This window comes from Rutidosis leptorrhynchoides, chromosome 5 (genome assembly GCF_046630445.1).
Source record: "Rutidosis leptorrhynchoides isolate AG116_Rl617_1_P2 chromosome 5, CSIRO_AGI_Rlap_v1, whole genome shotgun sequence".
Classification (NCBI taxonomy): Eukaryota; Viridiplantae; Streptophyta; class Magnoliopsida; order Asterales; family Asteraceae; genus Rutidosis; species Rutidosis leptorrhynchoides.
In genome coordinates, this window is record NC_092337.1 from 184,444,053 (window position 1) to 184,457,375 (window position 13,323).

The window sequence follows — 13,323 nt, forward strand, 5'->3', positions numbered from 1 at the left end:
AGTCAAAGGGCAATATCAAAAGTACAAGCATGCATAATCCTATATTCTCGAGCACTAGTCAAGGATACACTATTAATGTGTAAAAATTAATTTACGAGTACTCACGTATCAATATTGAGGTTCAATATTGTAGGAAAGGTACAGAGACGCAACGAAGATGACAAACACTATTTTGGCCTCACGATCATACCCATGAACATTACCCATCACCTCCATAGCCATAACCCATAATTTTCTTAGCCCTATCCCGCTCTCAAAACGTGTTCTAAAATAATTCGCGTGTACCCTTGTCGTAGTATTTTATGTATAATACTAATAATATCGCTTCCAATAATACTAATACTAATAATAATAAGATTAATATTAATAATCTTAATATTAATAATAATCATAATATAAATATATAAATATAAATATATATTATAGAGAGAGTACGAGAAGATGGATGAAAAAAAATAAACTAGAACGAATTCGTGAATATAAGCAACCTTACCCTCACCTACCCCCCATGCGATCGCATGGGGGCTCTTCTATTTGTTCATGCGATTGCATGATCACAAGTGACAGCCCACATTGACCAATAATTTCGGCTAACACTTTCATTACATATATAACACGCATGATACATAAATATTTAATATATATAATATTTAATCTTTAGAATTAATTAAATATTATATTATATTTACACTCATGATAAAAATATAATTTTTACTAAAATGACACGGACGTGGTCTCACGACTCATGTACCACTTTCGGTTTTTCTAGCGCACTTTCGTACGTTTAGAAAACTAGCCTTTTTCGTTACGCGACGTGTACCTCTAATAATAATTTGACTTAATTATCAAAAATTTACTTCATGAAAATGTATCTTATAAAATTTGAGCGTCGTGGTCATTTGCTTCTATAAATCAGTGGCTGGTTGTTTACTAAATTATATCATTTTAAATTGGGACGTTTTTATGACTAAGTTAAGATATATATTTTTATATTTTTATTTCGAAATATAAATTTGGGACAATATATAATATATATTTTTTTCAAAACTAATAATATTCAAATTTATATATCTTGAAATCGTTTAAATAATAAGAAATATTATTTCGTAACATTTGTATTTTTTAAAGTTTAAAATTGATATACTTTATTTATATAAAAACGTTTACAACGATATTTTAATATTCCAATTACTTTATATTCCCAAAACATTATATTACAAAGGTTATATTAGTAGAAGTTGTTATGTTATAAGATGTTCTTAAAAAATCTATTATATCGAAAAGATGTTTTCGTTTATGAACGTAAAATCACATATGAATTAACTTCTAGTTTAAAAAATGACTTGTAGGATTTAGTTTAAAGGAAAAATCAAACGTAAGGAATCATTTTAATGTAAAACGTCAATTTATTCAACTTGTCAATATCTATTTTTCTAATTTACCTATATTCCCTAATTTTACTTTCACAATACCTAATATGAAGGTTAATTAATTTATCTTATTAAAAGTTACAAGGCAATTACTGTAAGGAATGTATTGAAATTTAACAGGACTTTCCACCAATCTGACTAGCTCTCGCTACTTGACACTTTGTCCTTACTTGAAGTTCACTTTACCATTTATTCCGAGTATCGTTAAAAAGAAAATAGATTTCTTAAATTAAAGTGGAACTCTCAACAGAAACTCATAATCATAATTCAATGTAGCTGATAAATCAATTATTTGATCTTATCTTTTAATCTCGTCAATAATCATATTGAAACAAATACATTTATGTTTGGTACTTTGTTAATGTTTTCAAGTTATATATATATATATATATATATATATATATATATATATATATATATATATATATATATATATATACACACATATACATATATAATCATAACCGTTCATTTACTAGTTCGTGAATCGTCGGAGTTTGGTCGAGGTTAAATGAATGTATGAACATAGTTTAAAATTTTTGAGATTTAACTTAACAAACTTTGTTTATCGTGTCGGAATAATATAAAGATTAAAGTTTAAATTTGTTCGGAAATTTTTGGGTCATCACAAATTTTATATATATATATATATATATATATATATATATATATATATATATATATATATATATATATATATATATATATATATATATATATATATATATATATAGTAGAGGGATCAAATGAGAACTTTTTTTGTGTAAGAACCCTGAGAACTCAAAAATACCCTAAAATTCTAGCAAAAATGGGAAACGGACGAACAAAAAACATGATAATCGAGCAAAAATGGAGAAAGACGAAAAAAAAAAGGACGGCCGAACAAAAAAAAAGAAATTTGAACAAAAATTGTTAAATTCGAACAAAAATGTGTTCTACATTTTTGAAAGTCGAACAAAAAAATGTAGAACACACGGGTAGTCGAACAAAAAAGTGTTCTACATTTTTGTAATTCGAACAAAAAAAAATTTGTTCGTCCGTGTTTGTTTTTTGCTCGACTACCGTGTTTTTTGTTCGTCCGTACCCTTTTTTGTTCGTCCGTGTCCCTTTTTTGTTCGAATTTCAGTGTAATTTTTAGTTCCTAGAGTTCTCACACTAAAAAAAATTCACTAGATCCTCTCCCTATATATATATATATATATATATATATATATATATATATATATATATATATATATATATATATATATATATATATATATATATATATATATATATATATAGGCAGGATCAATGGGGAAGTAACCAATCGGGGGGAAGCGGGGGGAAGCAAAAAAAAAATTCGTTTTTTTTTGGAATTTTTTTCTCCGGCAACAAGATCACACGAAAATATGAACATTTAGAAAAGACACTTCGTGATGAATGTTATTATTTATGCGGAGAAATGATCGACAAAAATAACATTCAAGATAATATTGTTCGTGAAGAATGTGAACGTTTTTTTTCTTCATGTTTTGTGAAGTAAAATTTAGCCCGATTTAGAGTTTAGGGTTTAGGGTTTAGGGTTTGGTGTTTTGGGTTTATTCCATAAACTCAAAACACCAAACCCTAAACCCTAAGCTCTAAACCGTTCGTGTTAAAAACTCAATCTAAATCTTAAATCTAAACCCTAAATCTAAACCCTAAACCCTAAATTTCTAAACCCTATAAACCCTAATATCTAAACCCTAATATCTAAATGCTGATAGCTAAAACCTCAACATACGCTCGAAAAACACGATAATTGTTACATATTACTTCTTCGAGCGTTTTCCCGCCAAAATAAAAACATTTATCACAAAGTGTCTTTATTAAATGTTCATATTTTCATCCCATCTATAATGTTCGTGAACAAAGATTTTTCAAAAAACAAAAAAAAAAAAGTTTTTGCTTCCCCCTACTTCTCCCCGATTGGTTACTTCCTCTTGATCATACCACTATATATATATATATATATATATATATATATATATATATATATATATATATATATATATATATATATATATATATATATATATATATATATATAATCAATCTTGCCCCACAACAAAAATAATAATCTAACAAGTTGGATATAAATATTAGCTCAAATATATATGTTCTTATCCCCATCCATTGAATTACTAAAAAGAACTTTCCTTATGGTTACAAGGTTTGGGATAAGGGCTTTTTGATATGATGATCTTTTATGTTCAGATAAATCGGAGATCTCGAACATTTATCACTCGAATATACAAAACTCAATCAAAATTATTCGTGGCCGTTTCCAACCTCTCTAACACACATTTGACTATTTCCGTCAAGTGGTTAAATAATTAAGTGGTGAGTGGTGTGAGAAGATACATGCATGATCAATGGGAATTCATTTTATTATGTAGTCTTACTTATGTCACGCGTCGCCCAGGTGATATTCAACATAGATTCCTTTCATATTTAGTGCTTGACGAGCTACCTTGGGTTGTGCCAGCTTGGTTAGGCCAGGGACACAATCAAGCCCAATTCGTAAATTCTTAACAAAAACAAATGATTAAATATTGCTGGTCCATTTGGTCCATGATATAAATATAAGCGTACAACAATATTCAATTCTACACCTGCGGTGTATGGGGAAGGTAAGATGTAGACAATCCTTCCGAAAGGGAAAGTGATTCCCCTCCAGAGTAGAGAGGTAAATATAAGCATACGTGTATGCTTATATCGAATAAAGTTTGAGATTGTTTGTATTTAAATTGAAGCTCTAAACGGAGGCTAGGGGTGATTATATTTCTAGATTTGAAGAGATCTTCAGTATCTTGTATTAGTCCACGTTTGGACGCAATTTAACATTATTTTAGTTATCTCTTACACGATAGTCTCTTTTTGTAACATTATTTAAATATCCATATGTGATTATCAACTTGCTATTACAATATATTTTTATTTAACTAAAGTTTAGAGGTTCTATCAAATTGTCCACATTTATGTTTGTTACTGTTTTATCCTTCTTTATTACTTTCAATTACTTATAACATAACATCAAATCATTGGCTCTAACAAAAGTACGTATATTATGTGTTTGTGCATTCCAGTATCACCCATTGTTTTGTACAAATATTGTAAATATTAGATATGAATACCAACGTGATAGAAATTTGTTTGCTAAAATCGTCTAAGGGAATTAGAAAGTTCAGTTTTATGGAAATTTACTTAATGCATACCGATATTTTCAACTAAAGTTGTTAAACTAATGATTAAACATCTTAACAATGATTTCATTGTTATGCCAGGTCCATCTATATGAGACGACTCTTGAAAGGATGCATGAAACTCAACATAATACAACTAGACGTTGTTGGCAATACATGATGTCATTATTTAGGAGCTATTAAGTAAACAGTCACAAAAAATATAATTAGTTCACCTCGAAAGTTGACATCATGAGTTAATCATATTGCAATCATAAGGTTAACTATAATTGTAAACTAAAAGAAGATATATGTTATCCAAATGTTTTAGTTTGGATAAATGCATGTGTGAATGATCGTAAATAGACCCGGTTATATCAGTAGGGCCATGGGGTGTTTTATTTGTACGCAGGCGTGGGTCGGTGGAGCAACGGTTGTAATGAGGAGGTTGATAGTGAAGGGTGAAAGTGCCCCATGAAAAACGCCTATGAGGGTCAATATTTTGACTATCTATTTTGCAATAAATTAAACAACTGATTGTTTGAAAACCAGGAATTGTATGCTAGAGTTGCGGTGGGGATGCAACTACTTTTTATGGTGTTTTATTGACTTGTATTATTATTATTATTATTATACACAAAAATGTACTTGTCAAATATTTACCCTACTATGATTGAATTATTCAAACGAAACCTATTAATTAAAAATTAATTTATTTGTATGGACTTTTACACTACCGCCAAATTGAGTTTTACTACACGTATTGAAATTGTTTATCAATTAAGAAGATATACACTTACACTATTAGTATGGTAATAAAAATTACAACTAAATAATTTAATATTATTATATTACATTATTACGTATGTTATATCTTGCAGTAGTAGTCATTATATCTCCGTATTGCTGGTGAGGACGCAAAGGCAAGGCCGGACCTGTGAGACCGAACTTTGACAGCTTCGCACTAGGCATCAAAATAGCTAGGACCGGCCCTGCGAAAAGGCACAAGTCAAATAGACAGTTTTAATATTCAAATCACATGAAAACCTCAATTTCAAGTGTTTATGAAGAAAACTTGATGCCTCGTCAATATCTCGTGATAAATGCCAATGTTGTTTGGGAATTATATATATATATATATATATATATATATATATATATATATATATATATATATATATATATATATATATATATATATATATATATATATATATATATATATATATAGCTTGCCTTTCAAAATATATATATATATATATATATATATATATATATATATATATATATATATACACTAGGTTTTTGAGCCCGTGCGTTGCACGGGTGTGTAAAAAACCGTGAAAAAATATAATTTGCAGTTCATATTGGTATGTAATAGCGATACTAAAAAATAGGAAAAGTATATGAATTATTTAAGTACCCGTGGTGTTGACAAATTTTAAAAATACTTTTGAGTTTAAGAGACCGTGATGTTGACAAATTTTAAAAACTTCTTTTGAGTTTAAGAATCCGTGGTGTTGAGAAATTTAAAAAAAAAATTTAAATTTAAGAGCTCGTGATGTTGATAAATTTTAAATGTGATTTATAGTAGTATTAATAACTTAATGTATACAATTTTTTCCTCACAATTAATATCTTTTAATATATAAATTCTATACTACGTAATATTTTCGAGTACATTAAAAATTTGTCATGGAACATAACATTAGTAAAGTATATTTATATTATTTTAGAATTTTTATATATAATTATTTTTTAAATAAAAGTGTACCCACTAATTTAATTTTATAAAAGTTTTTAAATTTCATTGACGTAGTACGTAATACGGATCACTGAATACCCAAACCCCATTTACGTTATGTAGCTATTTTGGTTATTTTAACATATTTGGTATTTGAAATTAGAGAAAGAAAACTGTTTCTACATTTGTAGTCTAAATATCGAATTACATAATACATTTAGCTAAATCATAAATAAATAAATAATTAAATAATAGATATTTCTAATATATGATAATTAAAAAAGATAAATTAGAAAAAAAGGGTGTTGCAAGTAAAATATAAAATAAACAATTATCAATAGCAACATAATATTATCGGATGTATAAAAGATAAATATAAATATATTATCGTATAATTTAAGAAAGTTAATGAAAATAAATACATGAAAAGATAAAATAATTCAAAGTTAGAAGCAACCCTACATTGTACCTGGATTTAGTATATATAATATATATAATCATTTACTTTATTTATTTAAAATCTCTTTCTATATATATATATATATATATATATATATATATATATATATATATATATATATTAATTGTAAAATTAATACGTCATCATGAATCGATAAAAAGCCTCCACATCAGCTCTAGACTTTCTTATATATATATATATATATATATATATATATATATATATATATATATATATATATATATATATATACTAGATTTATGAGCCCGTGCGTTGCACGGGAACTGATCCGACAATTTTTTTTTGCTTAAATCTATATATCAGTTAACGGATAGTATAGGAATATTGTCAAAAGTATTGTTGTCGGTGAATTAGTAAAGTTTGTTTTAGTACACTTCAACCGACACTAAAGTTTTGATAAGTTGTGTTTATAATTTTATTGATTACACAACATATAGTTATGAATTAATCCAAAACATTTAACTTCTTGTTAACTGAACGATCATTTGCACGATTATTGTACCGCAACACATTCATGTTGGCAGCTTGACTATTATGAACACTTACCATCACAATTCACAAACCACAATCAATGGTAGGAATGATAACGTTTTTTAGAAAAAAAAGGTGTTGGACCAATTAAGTGTATGATACAATTACAATGAATCTAAAATGTCATACATGGTTTCAGCTTCTAATATAACGTATTAAATACGAAAGTGAATACTTAAAAATTTTAGTCTCTCCAAAATAAATAAAAACATGATGTCTGTTGTGTTCAATCTCTCACCGGTTGTAGCCCGCCCATATTTGCCACCTATAGGAATAAGAATTTATAAACAATACCACATGTTTGTAAAGGCTAAATAAATATATATACAACCAGATCAACATAACAAGCTGCACAATCACTCATTTTAGCTACAAAATTAAAGTCACTTGTATTTTTAAACATACAACTAACAACTAATGAATAAAAATGTACAAAAGTGTAGTATGGTTGTATAATTAAAAGTTTTACTTGATTAGTTACTCATTTAAAATCTACATCAATAAAAACATAAGAATCATCAGAGCGCTACAATGATCATACAACTAACTCATATTTCGTTGTTCAAGATCTGTATATAACAAATATGATCACCGTTTACATGCTTTACATGGATGACTTTTTGTTGCCCAATATTTATCAAAAGCTTAACGTTGAACTACATGTCATGGTTTAAGCTTAAACTGTCAAATTTTAATATTTATGAACCTGGTTGACTACTTTTTTAAATGTGTATGTCTTTGTAAAATACTAAACGTTTAGCAGTGTAATATAAACACACCCTATATGGTACATGAAGTATGACTTTGATTCTATATAATATAAATGTTCATCATTTTATCATTTTTTTTACAGATGAAAAGAACCTATATAATAAGGAACCTATATAATATAATATTAATATTAATATAATGTATTATAGTTAAATTAAAAAAGAAACTACTTCACCTCATCAAAGAGAAATCGATATCAATCCAAATCATGATACAACAAACGACATTTGGTACTAAAATAATTCAAAGCGTCATCAATATATAGAGGTCGCCATGGTACAATTTAGAACAGTCAGATTATAATAAACCATAGATCTGCGCTATTGGTACCAGAAGCATCGGGTTACGTTTAACACATTTCTCTAAAAAATTACTTGTTGGGAAGCTTTCCTTTGTCTTTGCCACTGGTACCTAACTACCTATACACGGAGAAAACACTAAAACAATTGTTTAGTAAATGAAACAGCTAGTAATCATACGCAACATAACATATCAAATAATCAAATCCAAGCGTCTACATAACATCCTAGCCTATGATGTCCAATTCCTAAGACACCTCATATTCCTTATTCATAGTAGATTATCCCATAGGCTACCTCACTTGGCCACTTTAGTTCTCACTTAGCCTTAGATAATCACAATTAGCCATAGTTTAATCACACTTAACAATAAACAATTTCACAAGTCAAAGAAGTATGCGGAATGTAGGCAACATATGCATAATGTGACTATCAAAAAAGAAGGTTATTGATTGCAAAATAAATGTCACGAGTCATAAGATAGACTTTTGAATACCTTAATTTGTTGGCCCAATTCACCACATTCCATAGATTGGGTTGAACAACTTAATTCACCAAACTGCAGCTTCAAGGTATAAAATCTCTTATATTATTTATTAAAAAAAATGATTTTTTGGAAAACTTAGGTTCTGTAATCATATTGGAGACAATTATTGTTTAAATCGTATAACGACAAAAGGTGGGCCGAATCAACTCGACCCGACCCTTACCATAACATGAAATCGATCATATCGACCCACCCAACTTTAACATCTATGTTTAAGAGAAACTATCAGTACATAGATATATAAAATAAATAATTCTATAAGATATATTATTGAATACCTCAACTTGGCTTCATAAATAATTCTACAAATTGTTTTTCCATGATGTGTCCAATCCAGGGCTTATCCAGGACCGGTTGGACCTGACATACTATCCAATAATAATGATAATAGGGAGTAACAATTAACCTCATAGCGTGGTAACATGATATAGTGCGCCGTGAAATCCAACAATTGTGAATCGACCGAAGCCCTTAGCTTGTGCTGCAAGAGATCGCAAGGTTGAATCCACATTTGAGTACAGAACTGCTGCTGTTGCTGTCATAATCGAGTGCAATAAAAAAATTAAAAAAATAAATAAATAAATAAATAAATAAATAAAAAACTATGAATGAATTAAGATGCTACAATAATGGTTAATGCAGAGACATAAAGCCACTTGATTATATACTCGTATCTAATATAATTCCTACACCAACAAAGTACCAAGATGTCAACCAAAATATCAAAGTATGCATAGTATGCCAATTTGGTTGAAATTGATTATTTACATGAATATTTGAGCTTAAATCAACCTAATCACCCCTTTTAACACAAATTTTAAGTACTCGGTAGTAATATGTTCATTAATTAAATGGACTTTAATTAGAGAAAAGAGTATGATGAATACCTTTCGCCTGAACCGGCTATTGATGATTATGTTCAATCTCGAACCTGCATAAATATCGCTCAATCAACTACTTCACCTCGTCAAAGAGTTTTATATGTTCATACAATTCACTAAACAATGGACAAGCTTCTGTAATTTAAAAAAAACTCACGTTTTGAATCTTAAGTAAAAACAAAATAAAGTAAATATACAGCTCAAGATTTTATACACATAAATTAAGATTTAGTTGATACCAACCTGGTACTATAGGTGCTGCAACACTTATTAGAAGACGACTTTTTTTGTTGTTTTTCCTTGTTCAAGATAAGCACTTTGTTTTTTATCGTTCTTTTTCCTTGCTTGGTAATACACAGCAGCTTCAAGAACCAAATGTCATGACAAATTTCAATCTTGATACGACATACATCTGATAGATTCATCTTATTATAAGATTTAGCACTACAACCTTATAGTAAAAAATCTCAGTTATAAAATAAAAAGTAACACAACTAAAAAATAAACGGGCCAAGATTTTTAAAATAATGTATATTAAGATTTAAGTTAGAAGCCATAATTACTTGCCTAGCTTCTGCTTCAAGTGCCCAAAGCTTTGATCATTTGTGACAACATGTAACAACCTACCATTGATAATGTGTAACACCCTGTAACATTCTATCGATTATTTTAAGAGCCCGTGCACAAAAGTTTTAAAAAAGTCATACAAGTTAGATACAGGTATCGAATGAGCAATATGACGTTTATGGAATCTGATGTGCAAAATACGACATCGTTCCCTTCTGCTTCTGATGAGTTTAGACTGCAAAACAAAATATTCAACAGAGTCAATACACTTGAGGTTGCATAATGAGCAGGGCAGGTGGTTTCGGGTCGTCAAAACAGGCAACTTCTATATGTACAGCTTGACCTTACCAAACTTCTCAAGCCAAATGAGGCCAAGAAACGGAAGTTTTTATTTTCATTTTGGGTGTTACAAACAGTGAATGAAACCATATTATACCTTAATAAAACTTGCCCTTAAGTAATCATTTATCTAGATGAAGTAGCTATGCAACAATTTGAATATACCATCAAACCACTTTATGGGCAAGTTTTACAACCTGATGTGATAGAGAAGTTAAGTTATTTACCTCTAGTAGCAATGACTGCAACACCAAATTTCCAAAACACCAAATGACATTAGTTCCGAACGCCCAATCTACATTGAGCAGCTGCAAATATAGAAGCTTGTTTGCATTATAACACTATAGATAAAAAAAAAAAAAAGAGTACAATTGCGCATTGTGCTGTTTCCGGACGCATCAACCTGCATCATATCAAAATAAAACATTTGAAGCCATGTAAATAAATGCAAGAAATTAAAACCATTAAAACCATAAATATAAACTGATTATAAAGCAATACTTCACATAACATAAACTCATTATACATCAATAGTTACATAAACTCATTATAAACCATAAACATCTAGTTTAGCGCGTAGGGATTCGATAATGTCTGAAACGGCGAGAAACATATGTAAGATAACAAAAATATAAAAAATTTACGGTAACCTTTCGTCTCCAGCATCATATGACCCTGATTAACAACATTACACACATATAATATATATTATATATATATATATATATATATAACTCTATCAAACACATATCAATAAGCATCCTGGCATGTAATAAAATCATCATTTTATATAAAACTCTATCAACAATTAACAAATAAAAAACCTATAAAACTATATATCATGAAAATTTTCAAATCACCTAAATGCATATAATCCATACAAAAGAAGCTGCAGCGACAACACAAAATAAGTCCAAAATAAATGAGCTTTTTCCATTGACATCACACAAAGGCAAAAGCTCGTTTAATTTGATACAAAGAAACAATAAGTCAATTAACCCCCTTGACCACCATCTTTGTAAAAAGGTTCTTGTATGCATCGTCAGCTGCCCTGTTCACTGCTATTGCCTTCTTCATCATGTACTTTCCACTCCCAATCAACTCATTATCAATGTAGATTTCAATCTCCCCTGTTTTACTCCACAAATCTTTTGCTTTAGGTTTCAGTTTCATCTTCATTAAACTTTGCAACAGGTTGCGGCTTCAAGTTTTCGGGAGTGATTGACGGCTGTAACCCTAATTTCATCTGGTGGGAAAATAAATGTTGACAGCGTATTGGAAAGGGGAAAACGGATTTGCTTTGATCCGTGAAATATGGAGGCCGTTATTGACGAATTTTATAATAAATGGATAATTCGTGGAGACACGTGGCGTTTATATGTAATTAGTGAGAATAAATCAAGTTTTAATTAGAAAAAAGAAAAAAGATAAATGTGAGGTAGTTTGTGGGATTGACACGTTGGACTCAAACTTACCGATTTAGAGATGTAATAGAATATAATATAATAGAATAGATTTTTTTTTTTTAAAAGGCAATAATTTTATTAATAATATAACTAGCAAGATTCTAGGAGTGAGAATACACGAATACACGAATAGAATATATATATATATATATATATATATATATATATATATATTCATTATAAAGAGGGAAACACTTTTTGAGGTGAAGTAAATTTTTTTCTTTTTAAAAAAAAAAATTTAAACATTAAGATAGCATGAAAATATGAATATTTAAAAAATACACTTTTTGATGAATGTTATTAATTTGGCAGGAAAATATTCGAAAAATTAAAAGATAATATGCATGATGAGTAATGTTTTAATTAGAGTTTATTTTCATTGTTTTTTTCTTCAAAATATAGCCCGATTTAGAGTTTATGGTTTAGTGTTTTGGGTTTAGTCCCTAAACCCTAAACTCTAAACCGCTCGTGTTAAAAATTCAATCTAAATCCTAACCCCTTAATTTCTAAGCCCTAAACCCCAATTTCTAAACCCTAATTTCTAACCCCTTAAAAAAGACCATAATAAAAACATTACATATGGTGCATGTTACCATTTATTTCTTCGAGCGTATTCCCGCCAAAATAATAACATTTATCACAAGTTATCTTTTTTAAATTTTCATATTTTTATGTGATCTTAATGAAATTTTTAAAAATATTTACTTTCCCCCAAAAAAGTGTTTCCCTCTTGATTAAAAAAGCTATATAAGGTATATATATATATATATATATATATATATATATATATATATATATATATATATATATCAACTAGCAGGCATATCTCAACGGTTCCCTCATGTCCTATGAGTCATGAAATAGGGAGAGGTCACATGTTCGATCCTTAGGGATAACATGATTTTCTTTAAACCAATTGAACACCGATAATGTTGGTATATATTGACCATATATGGAGATTTTACCGGATTCATTCATAGACCTCTACCTGAAACACTGCCCGAGTGGATGTGTTCCCGGGTACCGTCGATCCGGTTTGGGTTTTTGCCCGAACGTGTGTG

At 28.8% G+C, this 13,323-nt stretch overlaps 1 long non-coding RNA gene across 4 annotated transcripts; it reads right to left on the reverse strand.

The window, feature by feature from the left end:
* Positions 1–8,342: 8,342 nt before the first annotated feature.
* LOC139847635 (uncharacterized) lies at positions 8,343–11,402 on the reverse strand. Of its 4 annotated transcripts, none has more exons than XR_011759599.1 (4): positions 10,134–11,402; positions 9,897–9,940; positions 8,959–9,544; positions 8,343–8,574 (listed from the first exon to the last, which is right to left on the reverse strand). It is a non-coding gene; the product is annotated as an uncharacterized lncRNA (long non-coding RNA). The 4 variants fall into 4 exon arrangements; XR_011759598.1 differs by lacking the exon at positions 8,343–8,574 and having other exon boundaries at positions 8,586–9,544; positions 10,134–10,692; positions 11,024–11,402; XR_011759597.1 differs by lacking the exon at positions 8,343–8,574 and having other exon boundaries at positions 8,586–9,490.
* Positions 11,403–13,323: the final 1,921 nt, after the last annotated feature.